At 32.7% G+C, this 18,270-nt stretch overlaps 1 protein-coding gene across 4 annotated transcripts in view; it reads left to right on the top strand.

The window, feature by feature from the left end:
- Positions 1-18,270, top strand: part of LOC133188259 (androgen-induced gene 1 protein-like) — a 423,009-nt gene that overhangs the window by 292,811 nt on the left and 111,928 nt on the right. The gene's annotated exons all lie outside the window — the stretch shown is intronic.

Raw genomic sequence — 18,270 nt, 5'->3', positions numbered from 1 at the left:
TGCAGTAATTTAACACAAAGACATTGAAACATAAAAAACGACAAGTGTCAAAATGCAAATGTTCTACACATGGAAACGTACACGTGTTTTCTTTTCGATTTTTTTTTCTTTGGAAAAAATGGGGAGGGAGAAGTGAGGTCGGCGGGGAGCAGCCATTTACCTAAACAAATATACCACTTAAAATGAATTTCGCCAAAATTCATTTATTGTCACGTTTTAACTGTAAATTATGTCTTTTGTACTCTACCACACATTTCCCTTTAGCAACAAAATCTAGTCTAGTTTACATGCCATATTTTATTTTCTTTTAGTCATGCAGTTAATTATTACAGTATTTTGGGGGTCGTTCATTATGTATACACTTTTTTCCCCGACGCTGACTGACATATTGTCTATGATGTACATTGTAGCTTCGACAGATAAAGCTTTAGCAATTAATACCCCCCCCCCCCCCCATTAAAAAAAAATCAGGAGCAAATCAAGGACATCTTCTTAAAGAGAGAAAAGATGATCAATTAAATTGGTTTAAAAATAAAAAGACACCTAATCTGAATGTTAGTAATGGGTAATTATTTATAATGCTTTAAGTTTATTTGGAGATTAAATGACATACTATTTCATTAGTATAGTTGAGGTGTATACGTGTGTGAAGGGGGTTGGTGGGCACTGACATGCTACTGTAGTCTCTGCTTTTCGAGAAAATATTGTAAAAAAATGATTCTGAAGAGAGAGAGAGAAGGGGGGCACCTGACAAACAATCACGAATGAATTACTCTGTTTTATTGTTGTCTCTCTATGAAAAACAAATCTACATGAACCACTCAATATCAAATTTCGTGCAAGTTAGAAAAGTAATTATAACTTATCTTCCTCGTCTTACTTTGAAGTAAACTTCCCTTCCTCTATAGGGCTCAACAAAAACGCTCTGTATTTAATCTTAAACAATACAAAATCCTATAATATTTCATATTCTTTTTCGCTAGAGAACAACAAATACATGTATTAAGAACACAGTTTACTGCTACCTTTTGTACGCAAAACGCATATTATACTTATTTCTTGTATTATATTTAAAAGGCAAGGAGTTTTGAGGTAAAAATCTGATTTAAAGGTATTGTTTCAGCAAATGACGACCACATCGCCAGTCTAGACAACTGTGCAATTAGATAAAATGGAGGAGCATCTTCGAAAAGATTTTCCTAGGACCAGTAACATGTTAGTTAATAATTATATACAATTCACAAATAAATCATGATTACGTTGTATTGTATACAAGAAATACCAATAATCCAATATTTTGAGGGAATCCTCGGTCAGTCAAAATATATCTTACTTAAGCTTTGAACACTGATTTCTCTATATGAAACATTTCGCAATTAATATCAGAAACTTATTCATTTTTCTGTAAATAATAAACATCACTTAATTAGAATATAGGAGTGCATATTGAGAAGTACGCTCTTATAAAGACTGCTGACCCATACTGCTTCTCGCTTTTATTTATCATTGTTAAGAAAATGTCAGTCTCAAATTATCTTGGTTACGTAGGCTGAAACAAATAAATTACAGGGCAGTCTCCAAAAGATTTTTGGTGCTTAATGTATATGTCAGGAAAGTAGCATTGCTTTTGAAAGAGGGGGGGGGGGGGGACAGAAAAATAATTCACAACTTATCTAAAAAAATCTTTGACAAAAAAAAATCAAAACAAGGACACCGCAAAGCGGAGCATCCCCTCGCAAAAGAGCATATCAATGCTGATATGAATTATTACTTGCTTAACTTTTGTTAGGCACCCACTCACCCCCCCCCCCCGGCCCCAACACACACACTAGCGTTACTATATCCTCTCCAACTTCGTTGCGAAGGGGGGTATTTTATATTATTTTATTTTATTTAAATCATTTTAATTTTTTTGCAAGGGAAACACAATTTTACTTTTTATATTTTCCTTGGAGAATAATTTTATAACTCTAAGTAAGTAAAAAATTGACACTAGGTTTTGAATATTGAGCATGTAGAGCTTTGATATGTTCCATGTCATGGGGTAAGTGGACACTTTGATTTATTAATCAGTGTAAATTTATTTGACTGTGATCATTATATATGATTTCTGAGTTATAACTGAATGCAAGTGCCATACTTTGCAGCAAGTATTGTTTAACTACAACTTTTGCCTTGCTGCAATGAATAAAAACGATTTTCGAAATTCTGTTACTGATTACAGACAGAAAAATCAGTTCTTGACCAGTGTGTTTATTAATTTTTCTGTGCTTCAATTTAAACAATATGGCATAAAATACATACATGTACGAATGAATAGGAACTGAGACAACCCGTAACTGCCGACTTCACTGTACGTAGGCAAGCTACATGTGTGTAACTAAATATATAGTGATTGGACAATTTTGCGCTATTAAGAAGTAAATGTTTACATGCTTAAAAATACCGACAATAATCGTGGATACGTAAACCTGTAATTGACGACTTCTCTGTACGTAGTAAATATGATGTTAACAAAAATTTCGAACCCGACAGCACACAACTCAATTATAATTTACACTTGGAAAAGCAAAATACTGTATGCTATATATTCTATTATCCCCTTGTTCTGTTTTATTTATGTGATTGGAATATGATAAGATCAGACAATAGATGAATAAATTAAAAATATACATACATGTATATCAAGGCAACATTGGATCCCGGTGCAAATTACGTCACTTCCGTTTTGCACATGACTAACTAGCACACCCAAAAGCGTTACTAACTCCAACTCCGTTGCGAGGGGATAACTAAACAAAAAACAAGAAGAAGAGAAAATTGTCCAAATACTAAAATCCTATTTCGTGGGGGGTGGGGGGGGGTGTTAGTTTCAAACTTTTTCGTCAAGAATTTTTTTAGATACATTAACATGGGCGAACTTGACAAGTATACTGCAACAAAAAGTGGTGAGAAAAGGGCAACTGGCCCTTCACTGAACATTTTCACACTAAACTGATACGATTCTACATGCCTGCATGTTTCAGTAGGCTTTCGGAAGGAATCGCAAACAGAAAGTACGGATCGAAGAATTTTAAATATTAAAAAAACTTTAAGTAAACGACTGTCAAAATTACTGAAGGAAATTTATAGATGTTTTGAAATTAAAGAGGACCCAGAGACAAAACATGAATAGAAAACGGCTTAAATCTCTTACTCCTTGATTGGTTACAAAACTGAACATATTTCGTATAATCCAACGAAATATTCAATCCTAATGTATCTCAAGAAACATCATTTTGACAGAACGTATAAAAACGTAAATAAGGCATCGATGTAATTTTATTTTTCTTGAGGTCTGTATTACTAAAAGATTTATAAGGCAAAAATATTCTTACTGAAATTTCATCGAATTCTCTGTAACATATATCGCCTAATGCTATTAACTTCATTTGTTAAATATCAATCAACATCGTTATTATGGGAGAAAGTTTAGGGGGAGGGGGGTCTCTCGAATTAGGATAAATCGCCCAACCACTGGGTTGGATCACCCTTTTCCTTTTTCTCTGCTTTCAAATATATGGGAATCTGTGATAAGATTTATGTATAACTGTGTGCTATATAGCGCACAGCATCATAAGCGGTTAGAATTTTTTTCATCATTATTTTTTTTAGAATTTGCATTATATTTACCTAGGTAATTTCTAACCCTTCCCTTTGCTTGTTAGTGTGATTTGAGGTGGCCACTCATTTTGTTCCAAGATGCAAGAACACCACCTTCAATCGTTTTGATCCACCACTGTAAAGATTTCGAAGAAAACTGCACTTTGCACTTTCGGTTCAGAACACCATAGCTTTAAATCTTTCATGACATTCCAGGAACTCTTTAAGACCTGTTATAAGTAAAATAAAACATTAACAAAATAGAACCATTCTTTAATGACCTTTACACAGGGAAATTTAAATATTACATAACATAGTTGTTAACAGAATTAATCTTTACATTTATATTCAGACAATCACAAACGATACACAGGAAATACAACAGGGCAGCCACACTTATTTCTTTAAAGCAATACAAATACGTTGATTTTATTCTGGTTAATATGAAAATTGCTGTATAAAAATAACAGATTCTACACGTATGAAAATTGCTGTATAAAAATAAAAGATTCTTCACGAATAAGCCTTATGTTTTGGAGAGATGTTCAGTGCTTTACTGAATCGTTACCGCAAGAGAATGGAATTTTGATGCAGACACCCTATCTTAGAAAGGTAAGACACTACGAAGCATCTGTGACTCAGGATGTAAACAGCAGCTCAAAGTTCTCGCGTCTGACAATGAACTTGACCTTGAAACTTTGAATGACGTTAATTTTTAATAATTATACATGTGCTAATGGTTCCCTGTCGCGTTGGAACTGCTAAAATCATTTTACACAAACCTCTCCAAACCATGCTATACGGGGTGGGTGAGATATATGTAATAATATTACTTCAAATATATTACACTTATCATTGTGATAAATTGTTTATACATGTATACACAGAGGGTACCGTGTTTACAATTTTGAATGAATGCAAGATAGCAAATGCAAACTTTACAACATGGAACACGTACGGTAACTATGTTCACGTACCCCCACAAAAAATGCTACAACAAAACGGATTTTAAAAAAGTGTGTCTGGTTTTCAAAGAAAACACAAAAGGGTCCTTTCAGAAATGGTGTTGTTTGACTGATTATATTTCAAAGATAAATAATATTTAACCTGTCTTAAATATTAAAAAAAAGTTTTGCATGTACAAAGAAAAATTAATAAAACTTAACATGCACTTACTTGTAATACCTCTAAAAATACCAATATTTGTTGATTTAGATAAAATAGGTTAATATTCAATTGTCTTTAGGGGAAAAATAGATGGTTTATAAATATCACAATCATGTAGTCGTAAATATATATATCGAGAAGTCTTCAATAAACCTCATACAAGTAGCATGTATGGAAATATATATATACATGTACTTACTTTCATCTCATCTTTATAGGAATTTTAGTGTTTAATCTTTTGTACAAGAGTACTATTAATACATTCCTAAATGTGCGCAAGGAATTTATTATCGCGTAATTTTGCGAGAAGCACCACCCTCAAAATATATTTTTAAAGGAGATGGGCGAACAAGGCGTGCAAAATGCCTAAATATAGCTTCAAATGTGTAAAAGTCATATTCAATTTGTGAATTTAGTATTTAGAGTAAAGTTCTTATCCTTGAAAGATATTAAATTATGACAAATAATCTTTTATGCGGAAATTCGAAAATGTATATATTTAAGCATACTTTGAGTATAATATTTAAAAAAAAATGGAGTGAAGACCCACTCATACAGTGTATGGAAAAATTGTGTTTTAGTATTAAAAATCGATCATTTTCCCCTCTTTGATGTATATATGCTATTTAATAGACGAATAATTTCAATCTTTGTGAGATTGTTGCGATTTGTGGAGATTTTACATTAAGTAAACGTTAATATTAAATGAAATTTTGTCCAGATAATTTAGATTTAATTTTTCACTTTTTTAATTTGTCGCACAATAGGCATTTTGCTCGCCCATTTTTTTTTTCTTAAACACAATCATGTTAAAACTCTTCTTCTATTTTTGTAGTAAATTCGTGACTTCTTTATTTGTTTATACGGGAATAAACGGTTGCAATCGTTGCAGAATAAAATTACGCGGGTTATATATATATTTTTCTGCAATGTTGCATCAGCCTATCCCCATATAAACAAAAAAAAGCATTTTATTGTTTAATTAAAGTGGTTTTAACTGGATCCTGTCCAACAAATATATGGATGGGCAGTTGATTTGCGCAGAAGCAAGAAGTATTCTTTTAGCTTTCTGAATTATGAAAAAATCTACATGTTTAGACATTTTTGTCTATAAAACTAGTCTTTTTTCGTCCCACGGTCCATCAAGGTTTCATTCTTTTCTCAAATTATTCAAACGATTGACTTTCCATGTTTTTTTCCTCATTTGGATGTTGCCTCTATTCAGGCGAGCTACGGTGGAGGGGAGCAGTTATTGCACTCGAAAAGACAGTGGATAATCAACCAATACTTTTAAAAAAAAAATGATGTGGAGTTTCAAAAATTACAATAGCTGTTTTTCAGTAAAAATAATTTGTCGAATGATTATATTTTTTGCAATCCTAGTAGCAAGTAATAATTATTGTGAGATGAGAATGTAATAAAAAACAAACATCACGTAGGTTTTATATACATATACTTAACTGATGTATTAAGGCAATCAATTCATAGTTACATGTATACACTTTTCAGAAAAAAATCGAAATGATAATCAACACAGAGACAGAATAAACTTCTCCATATCACAGTACAAAGCAAGTAAAATTATACCATAAATAGTTGAAAATAGAAATGACTAGTATGTTGTTCAAAACTCAAACGAATTTATTTATTCGACTTTTTATTCATTAAAGTAAGGAAACTTACTGTTTACTCAGTACATAAAACTTTGTCCTTTTTTTGTGTGCGTGTGTATGTGTGTGTGTTAACTAAAAAAAAAACGGCTAGTTTAAATGTCTTATAGCACAAAGACATTTCAATTCACATATGTAGGCATAATTTTGATGACTATAATATAAGTATCAGAATGTTCCCTTTTTAAGAGTTTCGGAAATCCATGAACGACAAATATAGGCGTTGCATTTACTTGTACATGTACCACAAAAGTGTGTTATTGTTCGCCTTAATTACATACCGGTATTTCAACTATGGACACAGAATTTTAAAAACATTTATTTTTCTCTGGAAGTACGAGTATTCTTTCTTACAGGTTGCACGATAATTTGCTTTGTTAAATGTAAGAAATCAATTCAATAACCAAGAATATTTTAAGATAACTAGAACTATTTTAGATTACAATAGAAAAATATATATACGTGTAACATTAAAATACACTTACATATACATGTATATAATGATATACAAATAACAAAATGATAACTAAAGTATTAATTTAGCGACCTAGAAATAGGAAAACACTATACAAATTCTAGAAAATTATATTCAAACATACTATATGTCTTCAAATCAGATACTTGAACATATATGAATTTAACATCTGATGCTTATGCTTGTGAAATTTGCATCTCATCGTTGCCTTTTTTTCCCTTTGCTATTCATCGAAACTATCATGAATACTGAGTATTGCAGACCTGTTTTTTTTACAGTACGGACGTTTTGTTTGTAAACAAAATCCGACAATGTTTCACATTAATATTAATTCACCTAATTAAAAGTTGTGATAAACAGACTCTTCATATGTCGAGATGATCAAAGTGGTATAAACCTCAGTATGTGCCGTGCCCCGGGGACAACCTACCCACTCCTTCGCACTTTGGTGTAAAAACAACATGCGAGCGATCGGAGCCATTGTTGTACCTCGTTTCAATATGAAGTTCCCATCGAAGCAGACGATATTCTCACAAAGTTGGCGCCGATAGGAACAAACAGTCTCTCACACTAAAGAACTAAAAAAGGGCAAAGTTAAAAGAATTTTTTTAGAGCAACTACGTTCTGATCTGGTACAGTGACCAAACAAATGTTTTAAGACCTTTTTATTTCAAACGAAGATATATATATACATATATATATATATATATATATATATATATATATATATATATATATATATATATATATATATATATATATATATACATGTATGATTTGTATGAATTTAAAATTTGAGCAATGAAAATATAATAGAAAAATTAATAAAGATTTTTAATCCAGCTACATTGTATTTGTATTAAATCTTACAGATTGGAAAGTTCTTTTTATCCCCTAAGTACTAGATGTTGAAGCTTTACTCATATATATATATAATCTCAAAGGCCATATGTGCCGAGTACATGTCTATATTTGCAGCCCTCTACCGGCAAAGGGTTCCGTCTTAATATGAGTGAAAAAATTCTCGAAGGGACGTTAAACAACCAACAAACCAAACAAACAAAACCAAAGTTTGATTAAAATTTATATCTACAAATTACCTTTCCACCAAAAGACAGAAAATGGGCTATGAATTAGGCAATGAATTTGTTCCAATGCAATTGTAAATAATTCATCATACATGGCACCAGACATGTAATAATATCTAAATGACTAAATATTGTCAAATTGATCAGTCTTAATTGAATGAAATCTCACCTTCAATTCAACCAATGAGCTTTTTTACATTATTGAAGTTGTGATTGATGTTGATATATGTGATGTTGACTTTGAAAATTATGTTTGAGTAAAAAGCTAAATTTTGTAATATAATTTAAAGATTTTGTTAAATACGTATGTGTTGAAGTGTGTCCGTAGGACGATTGCGGTCAATCCAGCGTGCTACTTTTTTTTTAAGGGATGGCACAACATGTTATATCGGGGGTATGAAGTTGCCGGCTGCCCAACTGTTGAGTTGACTACTGTAGACAATACCTGCCAACTTGATTAAAGCATTAAATTACATTATACATGTATATATATAAATGTTTTTGATAAGCTGCGTTGAAGGTATTACTTTTAAGAAGTCTTATGCTTCATGCAGCATACCTGTACATGTAGATGTGTGAGTTGTAAATAATGAATTCAAATGAAACATATTTTTTATTATAAAGTGACTTTACATATTTTTTTGGAAAAATGTAAGTATTTCAAAATAATTAAAATTTTAGATTTGTATCTTTAAAAAGATGGATTTAGTCAAGTCTTGGCAAACATTTAAATAATTTTTTTTTAAATCCACTTATTGCAGCGCACTCGCACATTCTCTTCCCTATTTGGACAATGATTCAGAATCGGGGTCACTTCACAATGCTTTAATCCCTTTACATGTGTGTATTTTGAAAATAAAATAAAAACAGAGCGTGACTTTGCAGAAAAGTTTTGTTTCAAAATGACTTTTTATCTGACATGGGCATCGGAAAATTGCAGAGAAGCCGGTTTTGGGATATTGGCTGTATCTGCCAACATTGAAAAAGCCAATACGTCTATCATGAAAAGCTCTTTGCCAAATGTTTTATTGTTTAAAAAGGAAATAGAAAAATCAATCAACACGAGAGATTAGTGAAGTTTTACGCTTCAGAAGATTTAAAGTATTGATTATGATAAGTTATAGAATCAGAGGCATTGAGTAGAAGAATAAGAAGTGTGACCTAAGAAGAAGGTCTCACAATTTCTGGCAATGAAGGGGAGTTTGGAGCTGGGACTTTACAACCGACTGTCACGCAGTGAATATATTTTCCTCAACTTTGATTGGTTCGCACGCCCCCTGTAGTTGATATCAAATGTCACAAGAAGGCCAATTCGATATCGGACACCTCACATTCATAAATCGTTAATATTTTAAAAGTGTAAATCTATCTATATACTCTTATGCTCAAAACAAGAACATGTCGTGCAAATAATGAATTATCAAATGAATCCCACGTCAAACTGATTAGAGTTTGTGGAAGATATATTTTTTCATATTAAAAAGCACAATTAAAATTTGATATTACTAATGGCAATTCATAATTGCAACAATGCAACATTTAACAGAATATTTTTTTAAAAAAAGGTTTAATTATTCCACTTACTACGGCATGTTAAATCTTTGATAAAATAATTTTCATAAAGCAAAGTAATTGGTCTTTTGATATCAACGGGTATTTGTTAGATAAAATAATTTAGCTCGGGAAGCTTTTGCTTTTCCCTGAGTGTAACCTTCACAATGGGAAATGATTTTCCAGCCCTTAGTCAGTAAAATCGCACACTGAATTTAAATATCGTATCATTAAAAGCGCATTATCATACTTAGGCATATATCAACGATATGTTTATGTCTCAATTTGAAGTGTATTATCATTTTTATTGACTGCTTCTCAAGCTTTCATCGTGCCTTAATGTGCATTAAAATTGCCACCAAACCCGCCTTGCGAATTTTACACACAGATGGACGTAAATTCCATAAACATTATTCACTGCTAGTCGTGAAATATCTGGTGACAATTTCATGTTATATAATACTCTTATATACCATCATGCGAGCTTTTCATCCCGGGATAGCAGGGTCTGTATATATTGGGGGGAATGATTGGGCTGAGTAAGACTTGATTTACGGAGAAGTGAAAGAGACACGATATCAGTAAAAACTAAAGACAACAAAGCCAAAGCAAAATAAAATAAAATTCTAAACTTTCCAAAAAGTGTAATGTTAATTGAGTTGGAAGGTGTGGGGTGAAGGAGATTGATATGTAGTTACAGGGGTAAATAAACTCACTCGACCAGGGCAGGCCGTGGGAATCCTCAAGACCATCTAAGTTATGTATCGTTTCCTCGTGGTGTTTTGCTGTTTTTCCTTATAAGAATATCCCGAAAGAACAATTGTGATGTCGTATGCAGTGTAAATGAAAGGCCGATGTACTCCGAATAATGGATCCGAACAGCAGGAAGTGTCGCCATAACAGTTGAAATCGCCTGCGGTTTCTCTTCTCAAACATACCGTGTTTTGCTCTCTTTTTTACCTCTAACGGTTCAAGGCGTATATTAATGGTACACATTTTCCCATGCTCAGTATACTTACATGTATCATGACAGGAAAGAGTATTTATTAAACCTTATAAAAGATAGAAACTATAAGTTTGAAAATATATGCCCTTAAAATAATTTTTTAAAAAATATAAATACACTTTGGTATCGGGATTTTTGAAATTCAATCACTTACTAGAGCACAGAACAAGGACGTTCCCGAAGAAATGCAGTACCAGTGTGTTTTCATCATTCCAAGGACAACATATGTATAATCCCCATGATACCACTAAGCATTCTAACCGATTACTGTAGTTTTTATCCTTGTCTTATACATTTTTTTTCTACAGAATACAGTGATCGTCTTCGACACAAAGCTCTGTGAATTTTTCTTCCTTTACCTGGCCATTCTATTTGATAATGATTCCACCCAGTTCTTATTAAGCGATACATTATACATGATTTTTTTCCGGGGGGAAATTTGTAATTTTCATCCAATTTGATCGCTCAAAGGGTACTTAAGATAAATAGAGGCGATATCTTTAAATTACAGTATTTACAAAGCCATTTCAGAGGTTTGAGTATTATCTAATGTAAAGGCCTAATCAAATTAGCCTTGTCGCAAAACATAGTGAAATCATTTTCCCCACTCGCACTTCTCTTTTTTTAAACTGTCAAAGGTAATTCTACGAGTCGTAGATAATTTGATGATTTGATGACCTGCCTCACTTGAACAGTCTGCTGACTATGATAAAGCTTGAATTAAACTTAAATTATAATGTTAAGGTGTTGGATATATTTTTATCCCATGTTTACCCCTTTATCCCGTGGATATGACTCATTGGATATTTTTTTCATAACCCACAGTTAAGTGCAGTTGTGACGTCACAATGGTTTTTGCGTTAGAGCGATGAAGTAAAATAAAGTGGAGTCCTATATAAAACAGTGTAAAACATTGGTTGTGAAGTATTAAACATGGGATAAAAAGAATCTCCCATGATTTGTAGTTGGATATGACTTTTATCCAACTCGTTGTGTGTTTTTATCCCCTCGCCAAGGCTCGGGGATAAAAAACACACAACTCGTTGGATAAAAATCATATCCAAGTACAAATCATGGGAGATCCTATATTTATTTGATTAAATACAAAATTATCCTGATAATTATCGAAAGAGAGGGCAACAATTGACTAATAACTAGTACATGTACATATCATTAATAAACTTTGAGCTGTAAAATAGCTCGGTTGGAGATGGAAAAGAAACACAAAATAGTCTGCAAGTGACGATGGTTTTTTGCAGGCGATAAAAACAAAAAAGTATCTTAGTAGAGATGTTGGTTTTAAAGTTTAAAAAAGTAATTAAACTAAAAAAAGAGAAAGAAAAGAAAATAAGTCTTCAGTCGAGACGCCGTTTTTTTTCTGGCGAAGAAAGTTTATAGAAAAGAAAATTAGTCTCCAATAAAAGATATTGGTTTTATGCTGGTGGTTAAAGTTAACAGAGAGAAAAAAAAGAAAAAAAGTAAATTAAAGACTAGCCGCCAAGGTAGAGCCCTAGTCCCTGATCAAAACTTAAAGATACAAACTCTAAAACAAACAAAAAAAAGGAATTTGAGGGGATTTTCTCTACAATCAAAAAATAATGATAATGCATTTTAGTTTTTATCATTACAGGTACATGTAGGCTACGCAGATTTATGTTTGCGTCAACATTTCTTTACTACTAGATGTGACAAGTTAATTCTGACACTTAGTGTATTACCACTTCGAATTGAAACTGGACGTTATAAATATGAGCCACCCCAAGACAGAATTTGCCAGTTTTACAACAATAACGAAATTGAAAATGAAAAACATTTTTACTACACTGTAAATCATATACGATTAAAAGGATAGACATCTTTCGTAAAATAGGATTTAAAAATTTGTCAAATTTTCTCTTTAGATGATACATTCTTTTCAGATATTTTATGTAAATTTCCCAGACATTCTGCAAACTTTATATCTGATGCATTTTAAAACCCGTCAGAACTTCATCCAAAAAAAAAAAAAAAAAAAAAAAAAAAATTCTAATATAATTTATCTTCATTTATGTGCCTTTATATTGTTAAAATATTAACAGTGACATATAGGTCCTTTGGACCGAGTGTAAGAAACTATTGTTGTAAAATACACTGTATTACTGTATAATACACAAGTCACTATAATAAATAATTTACTTACTTTTACTTACTTACTTAGTGTATGGTATCCAAAATTTGATATTTTGTTTAAAATGTTACAATTTAAATTTCAATTTTACTTTTAAAATTTTGAAATTGTTTATTTTCGTGTCATATCACTATCTTATTAGAATCTGCAACAGTTATTAAAACCTAAAGAAATCATATCTGACCCCGTCTTTCAGTGCTTGATAATTACATGTACTTTGATTTTTACACGTGATTCGAGAGAAGATTATCTTCTCTTTTTTGGTTATTTGTTTACAAATACTTGAATGGCAATTGAAACTGCATTGAGACATATCCGATATGCAGATATGCAAAGTATAATACCTTTCATCTCTAAATTGAACATTTGATAACATTTTGACAGTAACTCCTTAAACATTTACGATAGGGAATTCTGAAGCATTTAAAACTTGCACTTTTAAAGATTTAGCGTCAATTTATCCTTTTTTTATTGATTCGCTTTTTCTATCGTATATACATGTACATGTAACATTTGCAGCATTGTTTCAGAAATAGAATACTGTGTTGTAGCCTAGTGTTCAACAATGACTTGTCAGCTCCTCTCTTGATCTCCATACGTTCCTAATCGAACGATATTCTAACGATGGCATTGACTAAATTAGAACAGAAAAAGTGCTGTGAGGGACACTTATACTGACAAATCTTAAAACACGAGTCGTGCGACCTTGCAAAAAGTTGCCAATGGGTACTCGTTAACATTAAGGGTGGGCGTCTTACGGACACAGGGCACAGACTATGAACTTTGTATGCAATCTTTTGACGCCGCATCTCAAGAAATATTACAGGAATTTAGGTAAAAAAAGAGAAGATAGATTGAAACTTTCAGATATATTTCTTTTGCAAAGGGTGTTAAAAATTTTGAACCATGAATGTACTTTTTTCCGAATGATATTCAAGGATTAGAAAAAAGTGAGACATATTCTTCCACCCTATAGTGACTTTGCAATTATAAAAATGGCGACGAACATTTAAACCTAAGATTTTATCTTAAGATGTATTCAGTAATGAAATTTACCAAATTTAATAAGATGTTTGTGATATATGAATTTTAATAGGGAAAAAAACATCTCTACTTTTCAGTTTTCGCTTTGTGGGTTTCTTTGACCAATTGACTGTGGAGAAATAAGACATTACATGTACGGCCCGAGGCAATTCCGTTTGCTACACAATATCTAGCATTCTTCTCTATCAATTATCTAAAATATAATCTGCGATTTGGACGATGAAGCATTTTGAAGAAGGAGACAAACATGCTACTTGGAAACAAAGTAAACGTGTGCATAATGTGTTTCGGTCTGTGTACAGCGATGCGACTTTCTTAACACTGAATTCTATCGACTCATCACAATATTGTCACCCCCTGCAAATTTGTTTAATATGGCTTCTTCGAAAGTGTTTTCAAGCAAAGTTGTTCTTATTATAAAATTTATTCATTTTCAATGGTAATTTCAATGGTAATAATTGCAGATCTGAAACGATTCAATGTTATTTTTTATATACACATATATACTAGTATGCTATTGTATAATGTAATTAGCATTCATATATTGCAAATCCCTACAAAGAAAAGTTAAGTTTGATATTTCGGGTAGTTGTAAAATATTCTTTAAAACTCTGGAAACGCAAACTGAAAAAAAATTTCATTGATAAAACATTTGAAAATTCTGAACATTTCTAAACAAGACAATAAAAAGACAGTACGTTGAACACCTTATCTGCGGACCGGAAATGGGTTAAAGATGTTACAGAGTTCCGTATTGTGCCGACATACAGCTGACTATCTTGTGTTTTCTCACCTCCATAAATTGTTTCCGGTAGATGAGTGAAGTGTGAAATATTATTGGTCTTGGAACAGACTTCAAAAGAAACAGACGAACGGCACATGGCTTATAGACCTGTGGAACAGACCTGAGTTGGGTAATTTGAGTGTTAAGATTAGTTACTCTAAAACGTTCTAATTAATATACAGAATCGGGGGTGCGAATCACAGAAGTAATTAAGAATATATATATATATATATATATATATATATATATATATATATATATATATATATATATATATATATATATATATTAAGGAGAGAGCATGTCTGTAAAACTGTAACATACATCTTTTATTCTGCGGACGAGTAATGTAGAAAATCTGTACAGTAAAAGACCCACCCACCCCCCCCCCCCCAAAAAAAAAAAAAATAAATAAATAAGTAAATATTAGACAAAAATTGCAGTTATTAGATTCTCACCATCTTTCGAGCTTTGACATAATTAGAACAATATTATATTATATTCGTTATATGTGCAGCAAAGGACACCATTTTGGAAAATAACTCTTAAAGATCCAGATAGAGATTTTTAAAGCTTATAAATTTAGAGCGAAATTTTCGATATTGTATTAAATTTCGACCATTGGCACAACCAAGCTCAACAATTAACAAACAACTTAATTACGTATTTTTTACCGTACCAGTTAACAAAACCTTATAATTTGAAAATCATTCACTCAGTCTTATGGATCATCTTTGTAAGGTGATAAAATCAGTGTTTCATTGACAAAAATGTCAGAGTCATTATTTGTAAAAATCGCCGAGACATAATTATAGTTAAAGGATCAAAAGCCGAGAGAAAACGGCGTCAATGTTTTCGTTGTTGGACCTGCTGGTTCCTATGCTTTGCAAGTCAATCTTTGTCTCTCCCGATTCCGGAGATAACCGCGGTGAAATGGCCCCACCTTCAAAAATAAAAGTTGTTTTTAATTGCAGCTTTGCCATATCTTTCTACTTCGATCTTCATCACATTAGGGGGAAAAACCGATAACAAAATATATCACTTTCACCCATTTGGAAAGAGTTTCCTCAGTGTTATTCAAGGTAGAGACAAACGGCAAAACAAGTGTTATCTTGAAAAAGAAATTAGAAAGACGCTATTCAAATTTTGTTTATTTCTTGTAATATATTACCTACGCTAAGAGATAGTTTGATAAGATTCAGAATATTGCATCATTACAGTAAAGATTGAAATTTCGATATGGTTAAATCATGAAATGTAGATCGTAGTGTGGAACACGTGGGAGCAAGTGTATCAATGATGAAAAAAATGGAATGATGGATTTAGTGAAAGCCCTATCCGTAATTCTGACTGAACCTTTGTGTTTTGGCAGAAGCTTGCCGAATCCATCTGTCATGCGAAACTTGTAGTGTAGTGTATCACACACGCGTTGCACATAGATCAAATACAAGTTTGAAATTCTTGCCATCTCGGGTAGAAGTCGCCCCTTATCACCCTAACGTGTCCAACACTCATCTGACTTTCAATGGATCTTCCTTGATCGGAAAATTGCGGAGTGGCAAAAAGGCTTTATTGTTCAGAAAACCTTGACGGCTAACCTTACACTTAAGTAATAATACCCGATCAGGTTACCCTAGAACCATCTTATCTCCAACTATATTTGTTTTATTAAAACTTGTTGAGGATATAATTAGTCGGATACACGCGTCTTATCTTGGTTTTCTGATTATCGCTTTCCCATCGCCAGGACAGGGGGACAATGTAGTTCTTTTGCACGGTCTCCATGTCATTGTCAAAGTCGGCTCCAGGGACAGCCAAAGAGAGCGGGGATCAGAGTGGCAGATCGCGTGTTATACCTGCAGAACTGGATTTGGTATTGTCAGTAAGATCTCCATTGAATACATTTAACGCTTTCTCTTATGTTTTCCCTTCATCTGTTTGGACTTGAATCCTAAATATCCTTCAACCTTGTCGTTCTGCCAACAGAAAGTGAAAAGATCTACTCTAGCGAGTTTCCTAGCTGAAATATCGAAAAGAATAATTATGATTAAGTGTCTCCGCACCAGTTTAGCCGAGCACATAATGTGGCGATAATTTGCAAAGGTTAAACTGGTGATTTGCGTTTGAGAATTATGCCATAATGCCGGTCATTTTATATCATTATGGATGTTAATTATGTACAGTAGTTTAGCAAGTTTTTTTATTGACTTTCCCACAGCAATTTCACCGTTATGTTACTAATTTCACAGTTCACTTTCACACACCTTTTGTGTGTGAATGGATTTCATAGAAGTAGCTATTTTCTACATGTAATCTGGGGTTTAAAAACTAACTTAACTTTTGAAAATGAAATCATGCACATAAAAACGCCACCTTAACAGCTTTAATAAGAAAACAATTATGTTCCTTTTGATGTATAACAGATTTTTCATGAATAAAACCACATTTTCTATTCAACAGAAGTGGCCATTATTTTAAAAGTTGTTCATGTGGGAAACTGTCAAAAAGGAAAGAATTCAAAGTAACCGATATACTTAATACACATCTTTGTCAATGTTTCCACTACAAACCAGAGAAAATGATTCACACAGTGAACAGGTCAACATTTTTGCATATTTTTCATAATATGTTCAAATCAAACCTTTGATTTGAGGTGCACCGGCTCATGTGACGAAAATAAGCCGCAACTGGATGACTCTTTGGCTCTAGATGTCTCAGCTGATACATACATAAGTTTGGCAACTTGCTGAACAGGGGTTATTAAGGCTGCTACATGTTCTATCATAATTTGGTAGTTTAGCGAAAGCCTTGCTCTGCTACTTATACGGATAAATTTTCGTTCCAGGTTCACTTGGACGGAATATTTCGTCTCTGTATATACAATGTATCTTTTCCTACTTAAAAAAACGGCAAGGAAGCGGGAAGGATCCAGTGGCCTTAACAGTACTTTTTAAAACCCTTTCCACTGTCCTGAAAGTCTGGGACAACACCACACACTCTCAAAAATTTTCATTATTTCCAAAAACCACATACACATATGTAGCCGCCACGTCTTTGCTTGTACTCCGTCACAATTTTTGATGTAATCACGGTTTCCTCTTATCGTGATATATAAAATTTTTAAAGATTTTGAATAAGAAAATGTTTATGTTTTCACTCTCTAGTTAGAAAAATTGCCATAAGTCTGTAAACTGAAAATATGAGACTATTTGTCCTTTGATTATCATGTTTTTCTCAGAGAAACCACACATTTGTATCGTCGACATAGATCACGTATATTGCTTAATGGCATAATATGTAAAGGGCTAAGATAACGAACAAGGACCAATCTCATAAATACAGTACACAAATCGAATCACGAACAGGGTAAAAATGGACCCCCTGGAAACACCAGAGGTGGGATCAGGTGCCTAGGAGGAGTAAGCATCCCCTGTCGGCCGATCACACCTACCGTGAGCCCTCTATGTATTGAACAGGTAGTCAGTGTACTCTGTAGTTAAGTATAAAACCAATAACCTACCAATGGTCCAACATAATTAGGCGAATGATTCACTTCGAATTCAAATATCCCAGGAACCTGCGAAAGAAGATCATATTCCAGTGAAACCACACTTGAACTTATGTTTTCGAGATTTTACTGGTTGATATTTGAAAAAGAAATGTTTTGTCTTTATTC

Source organism: Saccostrea echinata, unplaced genomic scaffold (genome assembly GCF_033153115.1).
Source record: "Saccostrea echinata isolate AGI-Se365-2 ecotype Australia unplaced genomic scaffold, CSIRO_AGI_Sech_v1 ptg000001l, whole genome shotgun sequence".
In the NCBI taxonomy this organism is placed as follows: Eukaryota; Metazoa; Mollusca; class Bivalvia; order Ostreida; family Ostreidae; genus Saccostrea; species Saccostrea echinata.
Note: the sequence above shows the minus strand (reverse complement) of the source record. Positions and strands in the feature narration are given on the sequence as shown.